The sequence below is a fragment of the Felis catus genome, chromosome A1, assembly GCF_018350175.1.
Source record: "Felis catus isolate Fca126 chromosome A1, F.catus_Fca126_mat1.0, whole genome shotgun sequence".
In the NCBI taxonomy this organism is placed as follows: Eukaryota; Metazoa; Chordata; class Mammalia; order Carnivora; family Felidae; genus Felis; species Felis catus.
Genome location: NC_058368.1, coordinates 133,419,889 through 133,442,896, shown reverse-complemented (window position 1 = coordinate 133,442,896; position 23,008 = coordinate 133,419,889). Strand labels below are relative to the sequence as shown.

General features: G+C 41.2%; 1 protein-coding gene and 1 non-coding gene across 10 annotated transcripts in view; both read right to left on the bottom strand.

The window, feature by feature from the left end:
• The window catches only part of MAST4 (microtubule associated serine/threonine kinase family member 4), a 565,494-nt gene that overhangs the window by 499,880 nt on the left and 42,606 nt on the right, over positions 1-23,008 (bottom strand). The gene's annotated exons all lie outside the window — the stretch shown is intronic.
• Positions 7,420-7,583, bottom strand: LOC111557029. The gene has a single exon (XR_002736776.2). It is a non-coding gene; the product is annotated as a U1 spliceosomal RNA (small nuclear RNA).

Below are 23,008 nucleotides of genomic sequence, written 5' to 3'. Positions count from 1 at the left end.
TAAAGATCAGGCCCAGGATCTTAGGTAGGTGTCTCAATACCTAACAGGATTTGGGGTGTGAGTGTCTGGTATATTACCAGAGTGAGGCGTGAGAAGAATTTTGCTTCAATATGCTCTTCATACTGGACCAAATCAATGACAGAGCTACAGAAACAATAGATTACTTTCCTTGTTAATCATGTAATTTAAATCCAAATAGAAATTTGGGGGCAGGTATTCAGAAATGTTGGTATTATTTTTTTTTAATTTTTTTTTCAACATTTATTTATTTTTGGGACAGAGAGAGACAGAGCATGAACGGGGGAGGGGCAGAGAGACAGGGAGACACAGCATCGGAAACAGGCTCCAGGCTCCGAGCCATCAGCCCAGAGCCCGACGCGGGGCTCGAACTCACGGACCGCGAGATCGTGACCTGGCTGAAGTCGGACGCTTAACCGACTGCGCCACCCAGGCGCCCCAGAAATGTTGGTATTATTCTTGCCACGGATCCCAGCCAATGTTACCCACTAACGGACACAATACAAGCAACTGTCTCCCCTCTCTGATACCAACTGTCTCCTTCCTGGAACATTCCTATCAGCATACAAGGATGCTCCAGTATCTAGCAGGGGAAAAAAACCTGCTTGTCAGGTTTGTCCCATTTGCCCTCACCCAATTTCTCTACCTTCTTCCACAAAAAGAAAAAAAACAAACAAACCTCCTCAAAACAATGTTCTATATATATTGCATCCAATTCCTCTCCCATTCCTTTTACCTGTTTTCAAAAATGCTCAGTCAGTATCTCTTCAAATATTGTTCTGTTCTACTTTCCCTTTTCCCTACTTTTAAACTCCACTCATGTCTATGTTAGGTCTTTCCACCATATTTCATAGAGCTCTTCAGCTCTTTTCACTGCTTCAGTCTGAAGACCTTCATAGGACTTACCCTTCAGTCAACTTTTTAAAATTTTGCATAGGGCTGGCTCTACCTTTATTTATTTATTTTTTTTTTTAAATAGTATTTTTTTTTCAACGTTTATTTATTTTGGGGACAGAGAGAGACAGAGCATGAACGGGGGAGGGGCAGAGAGAGAGGGAGACACAGAATCGGAAACAGGCTCCAGACTCTGAGCCATCAGCCCAGAGCCCGACGCGGGGCTCAAACTCGCGGACCGTGAGATCGTGACCTGGCTGAGGTCAGACGCTTAACCGACTGCGCCACCCAGGCGCCCCTACCTTTATTTTTTTTAAGAGCCTTTTTTTTTCTAAGAGTTTAGGTTCACAGCAAAATTGAGAGGAAATACAGAGATCTCCCATATGCGTCTGTCCACCACACATGCACAGCCTCCCCCATTAACAACATCCCCCATCAGAGTGGTACATCTGTTCCGAATGACAAACCTCCACTGGCACATCATGGTCATTCAAATTCTATCAGGGCTCACTCTTGGTATTCTACAGTCTATGGGTCTGGACTAATGTAGAATGACATGTATCCATTATTATACCATCATACAGAGTAGTTTCATTACCCTAAAAATCCTCTGTGCTTCACCTAATACCCCCCCTCAAAACAATACCCCTTGTTTTGTTTTTACTGTTTCCATCACTTTGTCTTTTCCAGATGTCATATACTTAGAATCATACAACCCGTAACAATTTCAGATGGGTTACTTTCACTTAGTAATATGCATTTAAGGTTCCTCCATGTCTTTTCATGACTTAATAACCAGTTTCTTTGTAATGCTGATTAATATTTCATTGTCTGGACCTATCACAGTTTATTTACCTATCACCTATTTAAGTGTATCCTGGTTGCTTCCAAGTTTTGGCAATAATGAATAAAGCTGCAATTAACATCTAAGCGCAGAGATATGTGTGGATTTAAGTTTAACTCCTTTGTATAAAAATGCCAAGGAGTGAAATGCTGGACCATATGGTAAGAATGTTTGGTTAACTTTTCGAATGAGCCTAATCTTCCATTAAACCTATTAAGTTCTTTATTTTGATTGTTTTGGTAACCGGTTATAACATTTCCATTTGTTTTTATAATCTCATTTTCTAACATAATTCTCAATCTTCTCTTTTAATTCCTTGAACACACTGGTAAAGTTTGTGTTCATTTCCTGAACTACCTGTGCATCTATTTTCCCCCTTGGTTTTTAGAAAAGTCTTAGCTTCTTCTAATCCTTCCCTCCCCTACCTACACTCACTTCCTTCATGACATCATTCACCCCCATATCTTTAAGTGCCTCCTACAGGCTGATAACTCCCAAGTCAGTATTCCCAGCTGTGACCTCTCCTCTTAACTTCAGATTCTTGTCTCTCACTGCCTAAAAGATGTATGTACATCTTGACTGTCTCATAAGCCTGCCTTCAAAGTCACTACCTTCAATATCAAACTTGATTTTATTACCTTCTCGTCTAGCAACCTTCCACATCTTGGTAAATGGCAATTCTATTTGCATCACTTGGACCACACACTTTGGAGGCATGTTTATCTCCTCTCTTCCTTACACCCTATATCCAAATCCACGAGCAAATCCTTGGATCTGCCAAAGGCACGAAGGATGCAACCACCACTCGCCACCTTGGCTTCTGCCATCACCCTGGTCCAGCACCATCCTCTCTCACATGTGTTACTGACATAACTTCCCACCTGCTCTCTTCCTGCTTCTACCTTGCTTCCAACAATCTATGACCACAGTAGCGAGCATGATCTTGGCCATAAGGCTTAAAAAGTATCAGCCATTCCTTTGTTCAAAACCTCCCATCAGCCTTTCTTCTCAACCAGTATACAAAGCAAAGTTCTTAAAATGGGACCTAAGTCCCTAAATGATTGGACATTATCTGTCTGAGTTCATCTTCTACCTCCTTGTCACATGCTCACTACATGGTAGCCATGGTGGCCTCCTTGCTGTTCCTTGAACAAATCGAAAGTCACACATGCTCTCATTTCAGAATTTTTGCATTTTCTGTTCCCTTCATCTTAAATATCCTATCCCCCTGACAGCCATGTGACTCACTCCCTCACTCCCTTTGGGTATTTATTTAAATATCACCTGCTAATGGAGACTTCACAGCAGTGACCAAAAAATAAGAATAGTTGCTCCCTCTGTCACTTCTCATCTGCAACTTTATTTTTCTCCATAGCAGTTATCACCATTTGGCATTATGATGTGTTTATTTTACTAAACTGTCTTCCATTTCTAGATTTCAAGCTTCATGAAAGCAGGAATTACATTTATTTTGTTTACTGCTGAGAAATCCAAGCCTGGCAGGTGGTAAGTACTCAGGTGTTTGAAGGAAGGTATCACGAAGAACCAAGTTAATGGACTGATCTGCACCTGCCAAATTCCACGAAGAGATGAAGACCATTCCAAACGAGGCACATCTTAGTTAGGACTGATCACTTAATTTACAAAAAAAGAAAATCCATAGCACCCAAAGCAGCATACAACCCAAGTACAGGCACATAATAGATCAGCAATGAAAGATCACAATTATTAAAGAAGCTATCACTAAGTATCCTTAAGAGATCCAATACTTCCTTTTAAAAAGCACACTCTAGAGCTAACGATCGACAGTCTCCTAGATTTTTTCCCAATTTCTTCTTTTCATTCTCTCTCAACAGATCGGAGCAATAAAGGCACCCAGCATGCCCAGCTCATTACTTGGCTACAGCTCTTATATAATACCACTGTCCCTTTAATTTTAAAATCAACTTTTTATGTGCCCTAAGTTCAAAATATTAAGTGCTCTTGAACACATTATGAAATGCCTAAAGAATTAAGATCCTTGACTGTATTACAATATTTAATTAGGAAAAGAAAAGGATTCTGTAATTAAGGTACCTTACATGACACAGCTGTGAAATGAAGAGCTTAAAATGAAATGATTTGACAGACTCTAAAGATGTCTTTCTGCTCACAACTTTTGACTGCCTGTGTTTTCCCTTTCTGAAATTGAAGACTAGGGCTCAATTAATTAACCACTATGTCTCAACATACAGCCAATAGAAGTTTCAAGTTAGAAAAACAAAATGAGGGGCGCCTGAGTGGCTCAGTCAGTTAAGCATCTGACTTCGGCTCAGGTCATGATCTCACAGTTCATGGGTTCGAGCCCTGTGCTGGGCTCTCTGCTGACCGTTCAGAGCCTGCAGCCTGCTTCGGATTCTGTGTCTCCCTCTTTCGTGTCCCTCTCCCACTTGTGCTCTGTCTCTCTCTCTCAAAAATAAACAAACATGAAAAAAGAAAGAAAAGCAAAATGAAAGGGCAATAAAAGTCAATAAAAGTCCCAAGAGTGTTTAGAAAGGGGGGGGGGGGGATAAAAACAAAACAGGGGCACCTTGGTGCCTCAGTTGTTTGAACATCCCATTCTTGATTTCAGCTCAGGTCATAATCCCAAGGGCATGGGATCAAGCCCTGCATTGTGTTCAGTGCTAGACATGGGGCCTGCTTGGAATTCTCTCTGGCACATTCTCTCTGTCGTCTCTCTCTGTCTCTCTCCTACTGCCCCTCTACCCTGCTCATACTCTCGCTAAAATAAAACAGGGGCGCCTGGTTGGTTCAGTCAGTTGAGTATTTCAAATACTCTAGAAATAGAAGGGCTTGAGTGTTTATTTTGTTGAATTTAGCTTCAAATCTCCTTCAAAATCTCATTTTTACTTGAAATAGGTATATATGAGCAACCTGTGAGGATATAGATATCTGTGTGTGTATGTGTCTGCGTGTGTATGGAATCATATGTCTACACATACATATACAGGAATGTATATGCTTGTAAAGGGACCTAAGAAGGGAAAGAGAATAATATGTCAGAAGAAAAAAATACTTTTCGGGTCGCCTGAGTCGGTTGAGCATCCGACTTTGGCTTGGGTCATGATCTCACAGTTCGTCGGTTCAAGCCCCGCTTCGGGTTCTGTGCTGACAGCTCAGAGCCTGGAGCCTGCTTTGGATTCTGTGTCTCACTCTCTCTCTGCTCTTCCCCTCCTCTCTCTCTCTCTCTCTCAAAAATAAATAAAACATTTTAAAAAATTAAAATAAAATAAACAATTGTTAGATTATGAAGAGCTTACATAACACTCTAAATTACAAATTCTGAGGGCAGAGAATTTTGTCTATTTTCTTCGCTGCTGTATCCCTAGAGCCTAAAAAAAGTGCCTGATACATTTTAAGTGTTTAAAACAAGAAGAAGAAAAGAAAAAAGCCTGAAGGGTCAAATAGTACCCTGAATAGCATGCACAGTATAGGGCAAACAGACCTACTGTGATTATCACCACCAATGAAAACTATCACCTAAACTGAGGGCTCCCTTTTGACTCAGTTACCATTCAGTGTATTTTTGGGGGGGGGGGGGGGGCGGCGGGCAGGGGGAAGCAAGCTTATAAAAGAGAGTATTATTATTTGCTGCTGTTGCTTTCCAAATAAAAACTAGGTAAACCTAAAATTGACACTGGCTCTTGGAATTCCATTTTGCTAAATATTTGAGAACACACCCTTCAGTTAAAAATACTAAGAAATTCTTTGTGTAGCCTGTTTGATTTCCCAATTTATTAAAGGCAAATACAGGTGTCTACTTTAGCTTTATTTGCATTTTCTTTTTCGGTCCAACCTCTTGCTGGAAGGAATATTAATTCCATCTCTAAGCTCTGAATACAAGATCCAGGCTCTGAATAAGCATACTTGAAGATCCTTAGATTGGGTAGGGTAATACATTACAGTTGCCAACCAGATAGTCATTTTTCTTTCTCACTAGCCAAGTCCAGATTTATCTCAGAACAGCAATAGGCACCACTAAAGAAAAAAGAAATCTACACTCTCTGGACTCCTTTGCAACAAGGAAAGGCCATATAACATTTCTGTCAAGTGACAGGAACAATCAAGTGGTTCGGTAGGTTCTAGTCAGACAGACAGCAGGAATGTGTGTTACCCATATCCTTTGTCTTGCTGGGAATGCAGAGGCATCCTGAAGCAAGAGCAAGCATCCTAGGTCCATGAGGGCACATGCACACACCTAGGATGGGGACAATAAGCTGACAAAGGTATGGATCCCTGAGGGAACACCAGAGTCCCTGTATTAAGTATATACTGACCCTGTACAGAGTCACTGTATTAAGTATACACTGCCTACCTAGCTTTATCCGTCGGGGAGAAAAACAGAGCTTCTAGGTTACAGCCACTGATTCCAGGTTGTATCTCAATGTTTTTTTAATTTTTCTTTAACATTTATTTATTTTTTGAGAGAGACAGCACGAGCAGGGAAGGGGCAGAGAAAGAGACCCAGAACCGAAAGCAGGCTCCAGGCTCTGAGCTGTCAGCACAGTGCCCAAAGCAGAGCTCGAACTCACCAACCAAAAGATCATGACCTGAGTTGAAGGTGGATGCTTAGATGTTAACTGACTGAGCCACCCAGGTGCCCCTCCAGGTTGTATCTCTTAACACTAAGCTGAATCCTAATTGATACAGTTATTAGTAGGGACTAAAGGATCCTAAGAAATAAGGGCTTTTTGTAGGGCTTTCCTTGGGGCACCTGGGTGGCTCATTCGGTTAAGCATCAGACTTTGGCTCTGGTCATGTTCTTGAGGCTTGTGACTTCGAGCCCTGCACTGTCTCCCTCTCTCTCTCTGGCCCTCCCCCACTAGCACTCTCTAAAAATTAAACATTAAAAAAAAATAGTATCCTTTAGGAGGGCTTTTTTTAAGCTTAATAACTTGGTATACTTAGGAAATAAAAACAGGGGCGCCTGGGTGGCGCAGTCGGTTAAGCGTCTGACTTCAGCCAGGTCACGATCTCGCGGTCCATGAGTTCGAGCCCCACGTCAGGCTCTGGGCTGATGGCTCAGAGCCTGGAGCCTGTTTCCTATTCTGTGTCTCCCTCTCTCTCTGCCCCTCCCCTGTTCATGCTCTGTCTCTCTCTGTCCCAAAAATAAAAATAAAAACGTTGAAGAAAAAAAAAAAGGAAAAAACAGAAAATAAAAACAAACTAATACCAATATCTCATTTTACACATTTTAGCCAGGCAACAGTACTGAGATACTACTTGTCTGGTGCTGAGAGAAATTAAACTGTTTTTTTTTCTTTTTGTTTTTTTTTTTTTTAAATGTTTATTCATTTTGGAGAGAAAGGGAGAGGGAGAGGGAGAGAAACAGAAGGCCAGCAGGGAAAGGACAGAGAGAGGGAGACACAGAATCCCAAGCAGGCTTCAGACTGCGAGCTGTCAGCACAGAGCCCGATGTGGGGCTTGAACTCAAGAAAGGTGAGATCATGACCTGAGCCAAAGTCGGATGCTTAACCAACTCAACTACCCAGGGACCCCGAGAAATTAAACTGTTTAGAACATATATTCTTTCACTCAATTAACTCAAAAAATTCATGCTGGGGTTGGGAAATCCAAGCACGACTACTCAGGAGTCTGAATGAAAAAAAATTTTTTTTTTTTTAAAGGGGAAAGCGCTAACGCAGTCCCCCACTACCACAAATTATGCAGTCGAGTTTCCCACATTTGGGGAAATCGCAGGAGTCAGCACATCCCGAGTGCAATGGATAAGCCTCACCCTGGGAAAACCACCTTCCTGATCATGGTATCTCCCCTGCCAGGTAAGTATGAGTCTGAATGAAAAAATTTAACAGTATCACTTCTATCCTGGTAATAAACAAAACAGTTACTTACAAAAAGTATTTCCAACCTATTTGCTGCCATCCAAAAACAAATGAATTTCAAAAATTAAGATCCTTCCCAAAGCTTGCAAAAACCATTGGCCTGTGACATGAAGACAGTATTTCCTACACCACAATCAGCAAGTCAGGCCAGCCTTACTACATTTATCACAAATTTCCATTTGTGCTGCACACAACATAGTGATGTTTCATTAAACACTCAAAAATATTCTTTAGGTGTGCCTGGGTGGATCACTCAATTAAGCCTCCGACTTTGGCTCAGGTCATGATCTCACGGTTCGTGGGCTCGAGACCCACATCGGGCTCTGTGCTGACAGCTCAGAGCCTGGAGCCTGCTTTGGACTCTGCATCTCCCCCTCTCTCTACCCTTCCCTTGCTTGCGCACTCTCTCTGTCTCTCTGTCTCTCTCTCAAAAACAAACATTAAAAAGCAATTTTTTTTACATGTTCTTTAAATAAGTCCTCATCACCGTAAGGCAGGAAAGGAGTTGAGGCTTGGCTTTTACCATCCAACAGACTTTTGGTTTGGGAGAAGCAAGAGGCTACTGTTCACACACATCAAATTGCACCGTGATTCCCAAACCCTGAGCAATGCACAATGATAAACCACGTCTCTGACTTCACAAGCACGGTGCCATATGCCAAGGCCATGCTTCCATCAGTTCCCACCCAAACAACTCCTGCTGACCCTGTAAGACCCAGAACCAATACCTTCTCTCTGAAGATTATCCCAAGGGACTTTATTTCCACCTTTACTACAGCATAACCTATACAGCCTTAGAATCATCTGTTTGGTATTTCTTACGGGCTATAAACTACTCATGAAGACTATGCTTTCTTCCTCTTTGCATCCCTCGAGTCTATGAAAAACATGGAAATATAATTGATCACAGTTTTCTGAATGACTACATGACTCAATGACTACATAAAGGCATTCACTATAACCAATATCATAGGAAAATCAATCAACATTTAAGTTAGAACCTATAGGACATATATAAAGCTCAGTTGACTTTAAATATAATCTGCATGGGAAAATAAAGACTTGTTTTGCTCACCATTTGGCCTAGACATCTTTTAATCCTGGATGTCAGGGCCATTCAAAATGCCTGTTAGCATTAGCTTGCATGTACGTGGTCTGATTAGGCTACAACATCCAGATGAGATGGATACTACATGGCAATGTGGTTTATCACAGGTAACAGATTCGAAATGGGAGGACTTGAGTTCAAGTCCCCTCCTGGCTACTCCCCAGCTACCAGACAGGAATAGCTTTCCCACCTACCTACCTTGCATGCAGCTGTCGCGGTACAATTTCCTACTTGTTACTGCCATTCTGAGCCGGGACACGCTGTCTGGTAACTAAGGGGTATGCAAATATGAGGGAATGATGGACCCGGAAGAGACACAGTGTCTGGACTCAAAGACCAGGCTTTTTCCCACCATACCCTGCAGGTTCATAATGCCTTTTTTTTTTTTTTAAACAAAAGACCACTTTTCTCCAAGTACAGTTTAAAAATATCAGTTACTAGTTCTCTTCCAGTACAGCGTTTTCTTGAAGGACTATATGCTGTTGCCTTGACAATTCCACTTGCTTAGCTTTAATTTGATATTGATTTAAAAAGAGAAAAAAAAAAAAACCTCCATAACCGTTCTACAATTAACAGTTAAACTTACATAAAATCTTGTTGGAAGCAGCCCAGTCTTTGTGAGCCCTTGTTTTCTCCAGAACGAAACTACATTTTGTTTTGGTCTAGACAGGCCCACCTGCAATGGTTAGCTGGACCATCAAGGGTATGTTCACAATTGTGACTAAAGACCAACCATTTAACCTATGTATTTTCATAATGAAAATTTTAAAAGTGGAATAACGTAGCTTATATTCATCTATTCCTATTCCCCGGCTCTACCTATACACTATTGATATTCCAAGTACTAGTTCTCTTCAGGGGCGCCTAGGTGGCTCGGTCAGCTGAGCGTCCAGCTTCGACTCAGGTCATGATCCCATGGTCTGTGGGTTCGAGCCCTATGTCAGGCTCTGTACTGACAGCTCACAGCCTGGAACCTGCTTCATATTCTGTGTCTCCCTCTCTCTCTCTACCCTTCCCCCACTTATACTCTGTCTCTCCCTCAAAAATAAACACTAAAAAAAAAATTTTTTTTTAAATACTTCTCTTCATATGTGATGAGCTGGTTCTCAAGGGGCAGCAAGGGCAGCAGCACCATGCACTGAAAATGCAAAGTGATAATCCAAAGCTTTCTAGTCCCCAGTAGATAAATGTCCACAGGCAGACACTGAACAGGAATGCAATCATTCTTTGCCTGGTTTAACACAAACCTACTCCCCCAAACAAGAGAACTACGGACATTTTTTTAAACAAAGTATCCCTCAACTTTTTACCTTCCTCTTTTATTTTCTGTTTTGCCATCTTCTGCGGGGAGTGGTTTCCATTTTTTAACTGTTTCTATGTTCTATCACATTGGGATAGACCAAAGAACCCATATACCCATCAGTAACCACGGCACATTCCCCATCATGTTCATGGTTAACAAGGAAAATGACAGGCAGCAAAGGAGGAAGAAAGAGCATATAGAAATAAGCCGAACTCCAGCTGAATGGAAATTAAACTTCCCTTGCTGATAGTACTTACACATGCATCTTTCATTCCGGACCATACATTTACAAAAGCAAAATTCGATTAACTGGAAATGTATACGGGGAATTAGACTACAAATACCGACCTCACTTTGTTATAAGATGCTCAAGAAAAAAATTGCTACTGAATCGGAGAGAAACAGAATATTAGCACATTAATACAGAATCTGTAATTTCTTCTCCAGGCAATATGAGGGTAGCATTATATTTATTTTATGAGGATACAATTAGAATAGGAAGGGGTGTAGGGGCATTGTCTGATTGTGATCAGTCTGCAGACTGCTAAACTATTAGAGACACTGAAGATATTCTTCTTGGTGTAAGACAGTGTCTTCAGTTAAGACAACAATAATTTTTATCTATGCTTGTCACCCAGTAAACTAGATAGCCTATCGATTCAGGCTGGACATCTAAATACCAAACAATAATGAATAGCAAATAAATTCAGTCATTAATAAAAGGTGAAGACAGTTCAGTATCATGCAGGTGATCAGCAGCTGGTCCATAAAGTAGAAATAATTTAATAAAACCTCTGGAACAAACATTTTTCTTTTAAGGGTCTTACCTTAACATACCTTCTTAGAAAGATAGTGAATAATATTTACTCTACCACTGTAAAAATACATACATGAAATCAACAGATATTGGATACCACCATGCAAAATAAGACAGGTGAGCTCTCAAAATTCAATTTTGCTCAGGGAAAAATGCAGCCAATATATCCAATATTTGAACTTACATGCATTATATAACCAAGAATTAGATCTCACAGGTATGAACAAAAGCATTTTTCCTTTCCAAGGCACTAGAAAAGGAAAACATTTCATTTAGTAATTTATAAAATGTATGTGAGCCTCACACATTTGAGTACTTTAAAAGTGAGAGGTATTCTTTTTTCATGAAGTCAAGTCACATAAGCAAGAAGATGCGCTTGCAATGCAAAAAGCATTCATTTAGCTAATAAAACAGACTATCTGAGAATGGCCTCTCCATTACATGGAAAAAACCAGTGAACCTCATCAAGCGAGGTTATCAGAGTTTCTTCAATCCAATCTAGACTCCCACCCACATTGTCTTCTCATCAATATTCCTCAGGGCTTCCTCTTCCCCAATTACAAAAGACCAGATAACCCTGTGACTGATGGGTGATACGCACAAGCTTATTTTCCACTGTTAAACAGAGTGAACATACCCAGGAAGCTATTTCAATTACGGAATAAATGGAAAAGGGTTAAATGTGGAATATAATGAAGCGGGATTTAACAACATTCCCAAACTCATCAGCAAGCAAACAGGCCATTTCTGAGGCAAATATGCTAGAGAAGACAAAGCTTAGGAAAGATAATGTACAGACAGCATTCATATTTCAGGGTTTTTTTTTAAAAAAGAAAGACAAACCCTGAGCAGGGGCCCATTATTAAGTACATAGCAGAGATGGCCCCTACCCTCAGATGGCCCCTTCTCCCGAGATCTCACCTCCAGGCGTTTGGCCCATTAGTGGCCGCCTTCACCGAGACTGCCTTTCTTGCCTCAGAAAAGCCATGGGCACCACTTGCATCATTACCTGGTTCTTGGCTCATCTCCTTCAAAATGGCATTCCCAACTTTCATACACCACTAGTGGATTATCAAAGCCAATAAATTTCTAAGGGCTTAAATTTTCCACAAATATTTCCTAAGTTAAAAAAAAAAAAAAAAAAGGACTCAGCAAAGGGATACCACACTTCAGCTGGCTGGGCCTGTTTGTTAATGAGCGAATCCCACAGGGGCTTCACACCGCATTATGACACACGAGGAGGTATGGAATAATCGGGAAGTGATGCACCCTGTGTCCCAACCTGGGACATGGGGGACGAGGTCCTTGAGATTCGAGAAACTACTGGGAATGCTTTCTTTGTATTCTCTCTCAGAACACCCTAGTTTGAGCATTTGCTGCAAGGGCAGGCTGCAGCCAAACCAAGGCAGCTTTCCTGAAAAGTAAACTTGGGACCAAAGGTTGCCTCACATCAAGTTTTTGGCAATTTCTCTCCTAGAAACAGCATCTCTTCATATCCACGTTTACTGCTCACTGCTCTTCTTAGCAACTTCCGGTTTCTAAAATGGTCTCTTTACCTTATCTTGGACTGGGAAGTAAATTCCTGGATTCTAGTTCCAGCTTGGCCACCACCTAGCTACAGAACTTAAATAAATCCAGTTGACTTCCCGGTCCCGTCAGCCCCTGCAACTACAATATGATCAAGCCTATTTTTCTCTCAAAGTTCCGTGACTTCTAAATTTAAGAGGTATTTTTATTTTTACTTATTATTTTTTAATGTTTATTTATTTTTGAAAGAGCGAGGGCAAGCACTAGCAGGGGAGGGTCAGAGAGAGAGGGAGACAGAGGATCCCAAAGCAGGCTCTGCACTGAGGGCAGACAGCCTGATGTGGGCCTCAAACTCATGAACCGTGAGATCATGACCTGAACCGGAGTCAGACACTCGATTGACTGAGCCACCCAGGCGCCCCTAAGTATTTTCAAAACGTGGCAATCTTCTAACGAAATCATTAATACCCTAACACTGAAGGCAGTTTTAGGCCTTCAGTTGTTTAACAACAACGTTCCAAAACTTCAATTATATTGCAATATGTCTGAGCTGACTCAAAGGACTGAAAGCATTGTCTGCCTCACAGGGTGACTGTTGGTGGTGAAGGTTAAATCAAGTAACAAATTAGCTCAAGGCCTAGCATTTAGTAAAGCACTCAATAAATACTAGCGGTTATCATTGCTATTGAAAAATATACCATTACAACTCGTTCTACAGATTTTCATCAAAACCCATCAGATCAATGCAACGAAGTGGACAGACCAGGATTTGTTTAGAAATTCCTCTAAAAACTAAATGAAAGGAAATCATGAAGTATTCGCTTAGTCACTAAACATCTTAAATCAAGAGAAAGCACATGCTAGCAATCCAGACTGTCCACACTTAATTTTGTGATTCTCTCGTCTCTCTGCTGAATCTGGTTTTCAGCTTTAAAAATACATAAATAAATAAATAAATAAATAAATAAATGTGAATAAACCCACCTACCAGCAACATGAAAATGTATTTGTTCCAATAAAATGGTATGTGGATACAATGATTAAGTTATTCTTTCCTCTATCCATTTCTACCTCTGCTACTTAATTTGTACTGAAAGAGTAATTCTACAATTAAACCTTTAATTTTTTTCCCATCTCCCTTGCCGCCTGAACCTTTCTCTCTCCTCTTCATCTCTTCTCTCTGTCAACAGTTGCCAGGAGGCACCTTCTGCAGCGCTTGTCCTCAAGCCCCCTTCCTGTCTCCTCTCTGACCACCCCATCACCATTACTGGGTCCTCAGTCCCTTCACAAAGTTCCTGAGAGATTACCCACCCCGTAGCAAACACAGTCCTTGAGAGATTACCTACCCCGTAGCAAGCACAGTCCTTTAGAATCAAACCACCTCAGGTTGCCTTTTTATTTTTTTTTTTTAAATCTTTTCAATGTTTATTCATTTTTGAGAGAGAGAGAAACACAGCATGAGTTGGGGAGGGACAGAATGAAAGGCAGACACAGAATCCAAAGCAGGCTCCAGGCTCCGAGCTGACAGCAGCTCTGATCCCGATGCGGGGCTTGAGCCCACAAACTGTGACATCGTGACTTGAGCTAAAGTCAGATGCCCCACCGACTGAGCCACGCAGGCGCCCTTCAAGTTGCCTTTTCAAAAAGAGTTAACGGTCCATGATGTTTGATGGATACTACTCTCCCTTCTGGATGCCTAGTGGAGAATTATCCTGTATTTCTACTTTTTATACAGACCTTTAACATCAGTACTTTATTAAACATGATCTCCCAGAGAATCTCTCATGACAGTTCCATGCCAAGTCCCCCTATTCTTCGTTACACAGCACACCATTTCCTTCATAGCATTTACCACATTATTTATTTAATGCTTGCCTCCCTGACCAGACTGCAAGCCCCATGAGGACAGACACTTCATTCATCCATTCATCAATGGAGGACAAATATTTAGTACAGTGTCTCGCCAAACAAAAAGTATTCACTATGCATGTGCAGAATCCTTTAACGGAACCTGAGATGCTTATGTGCTTCAGTCAGGCCCTATGGGGGTGGGGAGGGGGCAACAACAGACAGGGTCCTCCATTATGGAACTTACCATTTAGGACCCATATTGTTTGGGAAGGTTAGAATTTCATAAACTTACAATTCATTCGAGGCACAAGACACACTATCAGGAGAAAAATACAGAAAAGGCATGCTATAGATTATAAGCACCCAATAGGAAAGGAATCAGGATTGGAAGAGCTGAATGAACAACCACAGCCATCAGACAAAGTCACATGGATGAAGCCCCCGTGCTGGTGTTTGGTGGATGGATTAAATCCGGGCCGGGAAAGAGAGCAGATGGCATGCCACAGCGAGAGGAAGCTGGCGAAGCACAAGCCAAGGAAGGAGATGTGAATAAACCTGGCCTGTGAAGAAATGACACGCAGACTCATGCTGCTCAGGACAGTGGCTAGGGAGCTGGAAACAGTGGATCAAATGCCAGGTTAGGAAGGGCCCTGACTGCAATGAAGAAGTTGTTATATTTGATGTCATGGTCAAGAAAACCTGTACAGGTTCGGTGGGGAGTATGACGCTGGCAACGGGAGAAAATAAGCCTACTAGTTACAGTCAACCACGTATCAAGCCAAGGACGAGAGACAAGAAACCAACAAAGATTTGTCGGTCACTAGGGCAGTAACAGTGAGAACAGAGAAGTGACAAATACTGAAAACGCCCAAGTTCCCACAACTGCCACCTCTACCACAGAGAAGGAGAACAACAGCCAAAAGGAAGAAATCACTGGGTTTTAGTGGGGTTAGGAATTAACATGTATTCTTGGCCTCAGATCACTGTATACTACATCCCTGGGAGAGGAGACCCAAAGAGGAGTGTTAGTGACAACTCTAAGTCCTTATACCGACTGTTAACTCTTGACACCAGTTCAATGAGGTTGATCTTCAGAATGAGCAACTCAGACACTAGTATGGGTCTAGCACAGCTCTGCCCTTTGAACAACCATAGAGTACTACACACAGTACTCCCAGAAGATGTGCTAAAGAACAGAGCCACGTGGCCTCTCAAAGCGTCAGGATCCACCCTGACAAGACAAAGCTGGTATTCCAAAGAGTGAAGCAAGCAATAGTAATACTTGCCTAAAATAAAAGTTTGCCTTAAAGAAATTGTTTCAAAGAACCGAAACAAAGTGAAAAGCAGTCCTAGTTTATGAACAAATCACCAAAAGTAAACACATCATTTAAAGAAAGAAAGAAAGAAAGAAAGAAAGAAAGAAAGAAAGAAAGAAAGAAAGAAAGAAAGAAAGAAAGAAAGAAAGACACTCAGGGAAGTAGACTCTTAAGACCTACTAGGACCAAAGAACCAACTATCTGTCAAAAAACCAAACAACTAGGTCATTATCTCTCAGGCCGCATTCAAGACTGAATTCTGTTTCTTAGGCACCGTGGATATTTAGATAGATAAATGGATACTTACGGATTTTTATCAGAGTTTCTGGAAATAAAGACAATCTAATTGTAACTGCTTTGTCAACAAATTAGTTTTATTACTTTATTGTTCTGATTCAGGCAACTGAGAGCAACCATTTTTTAAAAGCTTGGAGCAATAGAAATTAAGCTGACGGATGATTTTCAAGCTTGAAAGCTATGTTTTTTTTCCATTTATTTTCAAAGACAGAGAGAGTGTGTGAGCGTGCAAGCACACAAGTCGGGGAGGGGCAAAGACGAAGAGACAGAATCCCAAGCAGGCTCCGCACTGTCAGCATGGAACCAAATACGGGGCTCGATCTGTGATCAAGAGTTGGACGCTTACCCAACTGAGCCACCCAGGCACCCCAAACTCGAAAACTATTTACATGTGTTTCTCATATTATACCGTATTTTTGTAGCTAAGGAAATACATACAAAGAAAACAAGACCAGAAAGAGCTAAGAATGTGGTACTAAGATTAGTATTCCATCATTCATCAGGACACATATCTATGCAATACTGATTTTATAAATGACACCATACAAGGTGATATGGTACAATGAACACGTCCTTCATGCCGTGTGCATCCGAGCATCACTTAGACCTCATTGTTTTTTGGGAAAAGATTCCAAGCTGAAGAACCAGTCGCAGCGTATGCTGGCATCCTGGCCTTGAAACAAAAAATTTAATCTCTCCAATCCCTTACTTCTGTATCTTCAAAGTGCGAATTTTACAGGGTGCCAGATACAACAATATAGCTGTTGTAAGCAAACCACTAAAATAGCCACCAACAATCACCACCTCCTCCTATTCATCCCCTTGTGTAATTTATCCCCTTAAACGTGGGCTGGACCTACTGACTGGCTCCTAATGAAGACAACGTGGCAAACATCACGGTTATCACTTCCAAGATCATGTGGTAGAAAGACTGTGACTTTCATCCCCAATGGAGAAGTCCCATGTAGCAAGGAACGGAAAGAGGTCTCTGGCCCAAACCCAGTGAGGAAGTGAGGCCCTCAGTCCAACAACCACCAGGTACTGAATCCTGCCACCAAGTCCATGAATAAGCTACAAAGTGGCTCCCCTTCCAGTTTAGGATTCTGGTGAGATCACAGGCCTGGCTGACACTTCAATTGTAATCTTACGAAAATCCTGGCACCTAGCTAAGCCACACTCCAATTCCTGATTACCAGAAAGTGTAAGATAATAAGATAATAAATGCTTAAATTTTAAGTTGCTAATGTGGGAATAATTGGTTGTACACCAAGAGACAACACAGTGATGTAAATGCACATCAGATATATTATTTAAGGTTTAAAAAAAAATTCTAGGGGCACCTGGGTGCCTCAGTTGGTTATGCATCCGACTTTGACTCAGGTCATGATCTCATGGCTCGTGAATTTGAGCCCCCCTGTCAGGCTCTGTGCTGACAGCTCAGAGCCAGGATCCTGCTTCAGATTCTGTGTCTCCTTCTATCTCTGCCCCTCCCCCACTTTGCGCGTGCGTGCGCCCTCTCTCTCAAAAATAAATATTAAAAAAAATTTTTTTTAATTCTACCTGGCACAGTAGCAAAGAGGGTTTTTTTTAAACTCCTTCTAAGAAGTTCCTTGTTTTACACAAAAGTAATCTATTTTTATCCAATGATCTAATAATTATCTAATAAATTTCAGTGATCTGAAATTTATGTAATTAACTCATCAGTGGAAAATCATGATTCATATCCCAAATTAGTCAATCAACCATCAGAAAAAAAAAGAAAACAAAAGAAAAAAACTTTAGCAAATATATTACAAAGGTGTAAGTACTACTTGGGACACACAGGGCCAAAATATAAAGGGAGATCAAGAGTGAACATTAATATCAGACAAACGTCTTTAGAGAAAACTAAGCATAGAAGATTCTGAATGATAAAGAAGCAATCTACAAGGAAATACCAAACCTCACAACATACAGAAAAAATTAAGATTTCATTTTATAATCCCAAATTTTTCCTGAGTTACAGCTCTTAGACTGTATGGCACTTAAAATTATGTTAAGCAAATCTGCTAACAGAATTTATATCCCAGGTTCTCCCATAAGAAGCACGGTTTAAACTTTTCAAAGAGAAGGTTAACACAGATATCATCGCCACATGTAACAAGGCCAGGAGGCAATGTGTGTGGTGGACTGAGTCACAGGCACCAACTCTTGCCCCCTACCTACCACCCCTGTCCCGTGTGACTGTGCACATCCTCCCTCCAGACACAGTGTGCTGCCCCTTCCACTGACTTTGAGCTCTGCCCTAAGACTTGCTTTGACCAACAGAATGTGTAGAGAAGTGACAAGGTGCCAGTTCTGATCTTTCTGGCACATCAGGTATTCGTGTTAACCTCGGGGAAACTTAAATTTTCACAGGCGGAGCCTGTTTGGGATTCTGTCTCTTCCTCTTTGCCCCTCCCCCACTCGCATGCTTGCACGCTCACACTCTCTGTCACACAAATTTATAGGTCAGTTGTTAAACCCTCTAATAAAAATTAAGTTATATCAACTTAAAAATAAATTATGTTAAAAACCAAAGTACTGAACCCCCTAACTTCCTAATTACTTTATTACTATTACATGTGTTTTTGAGGTTGTCTGCTGTACCCGTATGATGAGAAATAGCATATAATGGTGTGCTTTTTGGGCAGCTCTTCCTGGTGACGTCATACTGGGTGCTTGAAATCAGCCATGACGGGAGTATATACACCACAGAAATGGGCAAATGCTACCAATCAGGGCTTATCTTCTCTTCCAGAGAGCGGGTTAGTATTCTCTCACCCTTAGAAATGCTTCCTGGCCCATTTCAGCCTGGGACCCCAAAACGAACACTTATGCAGCAGACCCAAGCCTAACTCACGGCTCCAGGCAGGGCCACCAGTATCCCCGAGCCTAGACCAGCCAATCCACAGTCACCCAAGAGAACCCAAGTCCAAGCACAAACCCTGACTGAATAAGCTGATTTATGAGAGTTACTTATCCCGCATCATTGTGGCAATGAGTGACTAAAACACATGGTAAACTAGAGTTCGTTCAATTCGACTATCAGACAAGGAAAGGCTGGCATGTAAAAACAAAACAAAAACACTAACTTGGGACAGGCCCTGAAAGTGACATGGTGATGGGCAACCAGTGAGCAACGGAGAAAAATGACACGCTCCAACAGCACAGGGAACCAGGAGCACTAAGGACTTCAGGAAGCATAAGGTGGACAGCCTGAGAAGCACACTGAGCAGGAATTTATTTAGCCCTCCCAGGCGCTAAAGATTTAGCACTGAAAATGAGAGAAGCACGTGATGCCCTCAAGACCAGTGGGAGGAACAGGGGAGCTCACAGGCCATTACAGTCTAGGGAAGGGACAAGGGCACAGCGAAGAGGCACCCAGGCCAGTCCACGGGATCCAAGAAGGCTTCCCAGTGGACGTGACCTCTGAGCTGAGATGACTCCGACAGTTCAATGAGAAGAAACTAACTGCTAAGTAATGAGGAAAGCTGCAAGAATGGACAAAGAAAGATTAGGCAGAAAAGTGAGGACTGGCCAGGCGTCTGGATCAAAATGCAGCAGAGCTGGCCCTGAAACACCAACTGGGTGAGGGGACAACCCATTGTTGCTCCCCCTATACCCAGTGAGGGTACAGATCTTATTCTATACAACCCCATGGATAAGCACAGCCTCTGCTCCAACCTGTGCTCAGACCTTGATACTGCAACTGTCCCCACCTCTTCTTTGATGCTTTATCCATGTACCTGCCAGACAACCCTGAACACGTCCCAGAAACAAAACTCAGCAGCTCAAGGTCAGTCAGCATTTCCCAAGAGCAGCTATGCCCAAGTACCGTCTGTATAACTGGTATGGCATCCAAGTGAATTAACACAGTATTGCAGCCAGGACTTCCAGGAAACAGTGCATCACAAAAGCAAAGAACACCCTGTACTCCCAACCGGAGAGAACATGCATACGTGGAGAACACCACATTCTTTATATATTTTTTGAAACCCAAGTATAAACCCTATTACAATTTGGAAGGTATGACTAAATTACCCAGCCAGAAAAGCAATTTTAACTGGAAAAATGAAATATAAAGGTATTCTAAAACTTAATCTTTTAATTTCGGCTGTCCCAATTCATACAACTCTTACTGTAAGATTTTTGCTTTAGAATTAATTCTACATGTATGAATATCCTGCAAATAAGGTAAAAAGCAACTTCATTTTAGCCGCGTTGGTAAATCAACTAGACTACAGTCATCCCACTAGGTGACAATTTGAATACTGAAACACAGAAGGAAAATAAAATATTTGACAAGGCTTTCATTTAAAAATATCTCAGGATACACTTCCATCAAGCACCAATCTCTTCTTCTGAGATTGTTAGCCTGCAATGAAATATTAAAATTAACAAGACCATTTTCTTCAGAGACTTGTATAAAAACTCCACAGGAATGCCATAGACAGGTTATAGTCATTTCATTTTTTAAAAGAAAATTAAGTTAAATCACGAAGCTGTTACTTTCTCCTCCTGTTTAAATATACACCTAAGGCATTCCTGGTATAAAAACCAAAATATAAACTGTGGAGGAGACATAACACAGGCACCCTGTTTTATTTTCTTGCTTCTGCTGGACTTTACTCTCGGGTATCCTGTATATTTGATTCTTTTTTCACCAAATATTTTCTCCGCTTAGCTGAATCTCTGCCATGTCAACTTCAACTTTCCCAGATCTTCTTGTTCTAATCATAGTACAGCAAACTGTAGTAAAAATAACCAAGGAAAGCTTCCTTAAAATGCCATGGACTTATAACAAAAAGCAGCGTCAGGATTAAGATTTCCAGAAATATTATGGCCAAAGTCACCACATTGCCACCAACTCTGAAACAGCATGTAAATACTAAGTGTAATTCTCTCTCTCTCTCTCTCTCTCTCTCTCTCTCTCTCTCACACACACACACACACATATTACATTACATTAACCACTAAAAGGCAGACATTTCCCTCAAGGTGCAGAACATCAATATGCAAATGTCTTACCAGGTGTAATTAAGGTGAAGGTTATTAGACTTAGCTCAAATTCCTACCTTGACCTGTATTATTTCTAAAGTTCAACTCAAAAACTCAGCCTTTTCCCTTCATGTTTAAGATAGCAAAGGCAGAGGCATGAAAAATGAATGGTCTAGTAAATTCTCAAAAAGCAATTACAGCCCACCAGGGGCAACAGACACAGAAGTTAGCCATGTGGGAGCATCTAATGGGCCTCTGCTTCCTGTGCTACAGTAAGGGAGCCTGAAACCCATCACCCCTAAGCCATATGAATTTTGCCTGGTTACACAGACACTAAGTACTCAAACTATATACCATTTAGGCCAGTTAGATTATGTAAACGATTTCAACTTTCATTCCTTATTTTAAAAATGCAGATAATTCTATGGAATTTCTCTTTCATGAATGGTTGATCTATGCAAAACATGTATGGTAACTTTCAAACTTCAGTATACATAAAAGTGAAAAAAATAGATATTAAACTTTTTTAAAAATCCAAAGAAACAAAAGCTAAGTCATTTGGTAAAAATGTTTTATTAGCCATTTTGAAATTGTTTAGGTACTGAACTCAAGGACACAGGGAAGCTGTTCAGGAATGGGAACAGAGGATGAATCAGAGGTCTGAATAACTAGTTTTGGAGAGGGCTCTTCCAACTCACCATCTCCTTAAAGATTTTACAATTTGTGGGGCACCTGCATGGCTCAGTTGACTAACCATCCAACTCTTGACTCAAGCTCAGATCATCATCACATGGTTCATGAGTTCAAGCCCTGCACTGGGCTCTACGATGACAGCACAGAACCTGTTTGGGATTCTGTCTCCCTCTCTACCCCTCCCCCACTTGCGCTCTCTCTGAAAAATAAAAATAGACTTGAAAAAAAAAGATTTTACAATTTGTTATAAAAATACAAAATATTTAAATGATGTCCCAAAAAGTGATCCTGGAAACAAACTGTTAAAAAACATCCAAGTGTTTTCGAAGAGAATGGGGGACACAAGTTAGGAAGAGGCAGCTTACTTGGCCAGGGATGCAGTATAGGAAGATCATTTACAAACGTGTTGAGGAAGCACTGACATTCATAATCCCAAATCTGAGTCTCACGATGGCAGTTTAAGTTTACTTGGAAAAAATCGGTCAATGTTATATTACATTTGTAAATAGAGGGCAAACATCCAAGTTTGAGATTACTAAGAATGACTCAGACAGACAGCTAGACTGGACACTTTATTTAAAGGTTCTATTAAACATCATTTGAATTTTCAATCACATTGGTAATGCTAAGCTTTCAAATGTTAGAGGCTTTAGGCCTAGACCTGACACATAAATGGGACGTCCATCTCGAGTCTGACATTTGCTTCTGTCAGCTTGGGCAGCTGCTTGGGGCTACAGCATCCTAGAGTTATGGGGCCTGTTCTTACAGCTGTGATAAATGGTTTCATAAAGTGCTCACAGCACCAATGATGTCATCCAGTGAAGCTCAGGAATAAGCAAACCATGAATTGGAGTTAAAAGGGAAATAAAGGGGGAGAATGACGAATACTTGATGTTCAAACAGATGAACAAAAAAATTAATATTATCTCTATGAACATAGATAACGAACACTGTATTCTCTAAAGTAGTATAACACTAGCTTTTTAGAACAAGTTCCCCGGATTTATGGTTTATCACCATGTTTTTTGTTTTTTCTACATAAGCAAAAATGACAAGTAATGACACAATGTCACATTTTTAAATTTTTTTTAATGTTTATTTCTTTTTTGAAGGAGACAGAGACAGAGTGTGAGTGGGGGAGGGGCAGAGAGAGAGACACAGAATCCGAAGCAGGCCCCAGGCTCTGAGCTGTCAGCACAGAGCCCGACGCAGGGCTCGAACACACAAACCGTGAGATCATGACCAGAGCCGAAGTTGGATGCTCGACCGACGGAGCCACCCAGGCGCCCTTACAGTGTGTCACATTTCTAAAGGTAACAATTGAACCTGATTTCTGGCACTGAGAGACCCTCACAGACTCTGCCCTGAAGAAAACAAAGGATTAAAATCAGAGTCTAGGGGCACCTGGGTAGCTCAGAGCCTGCTTCAGATTCTGTCTC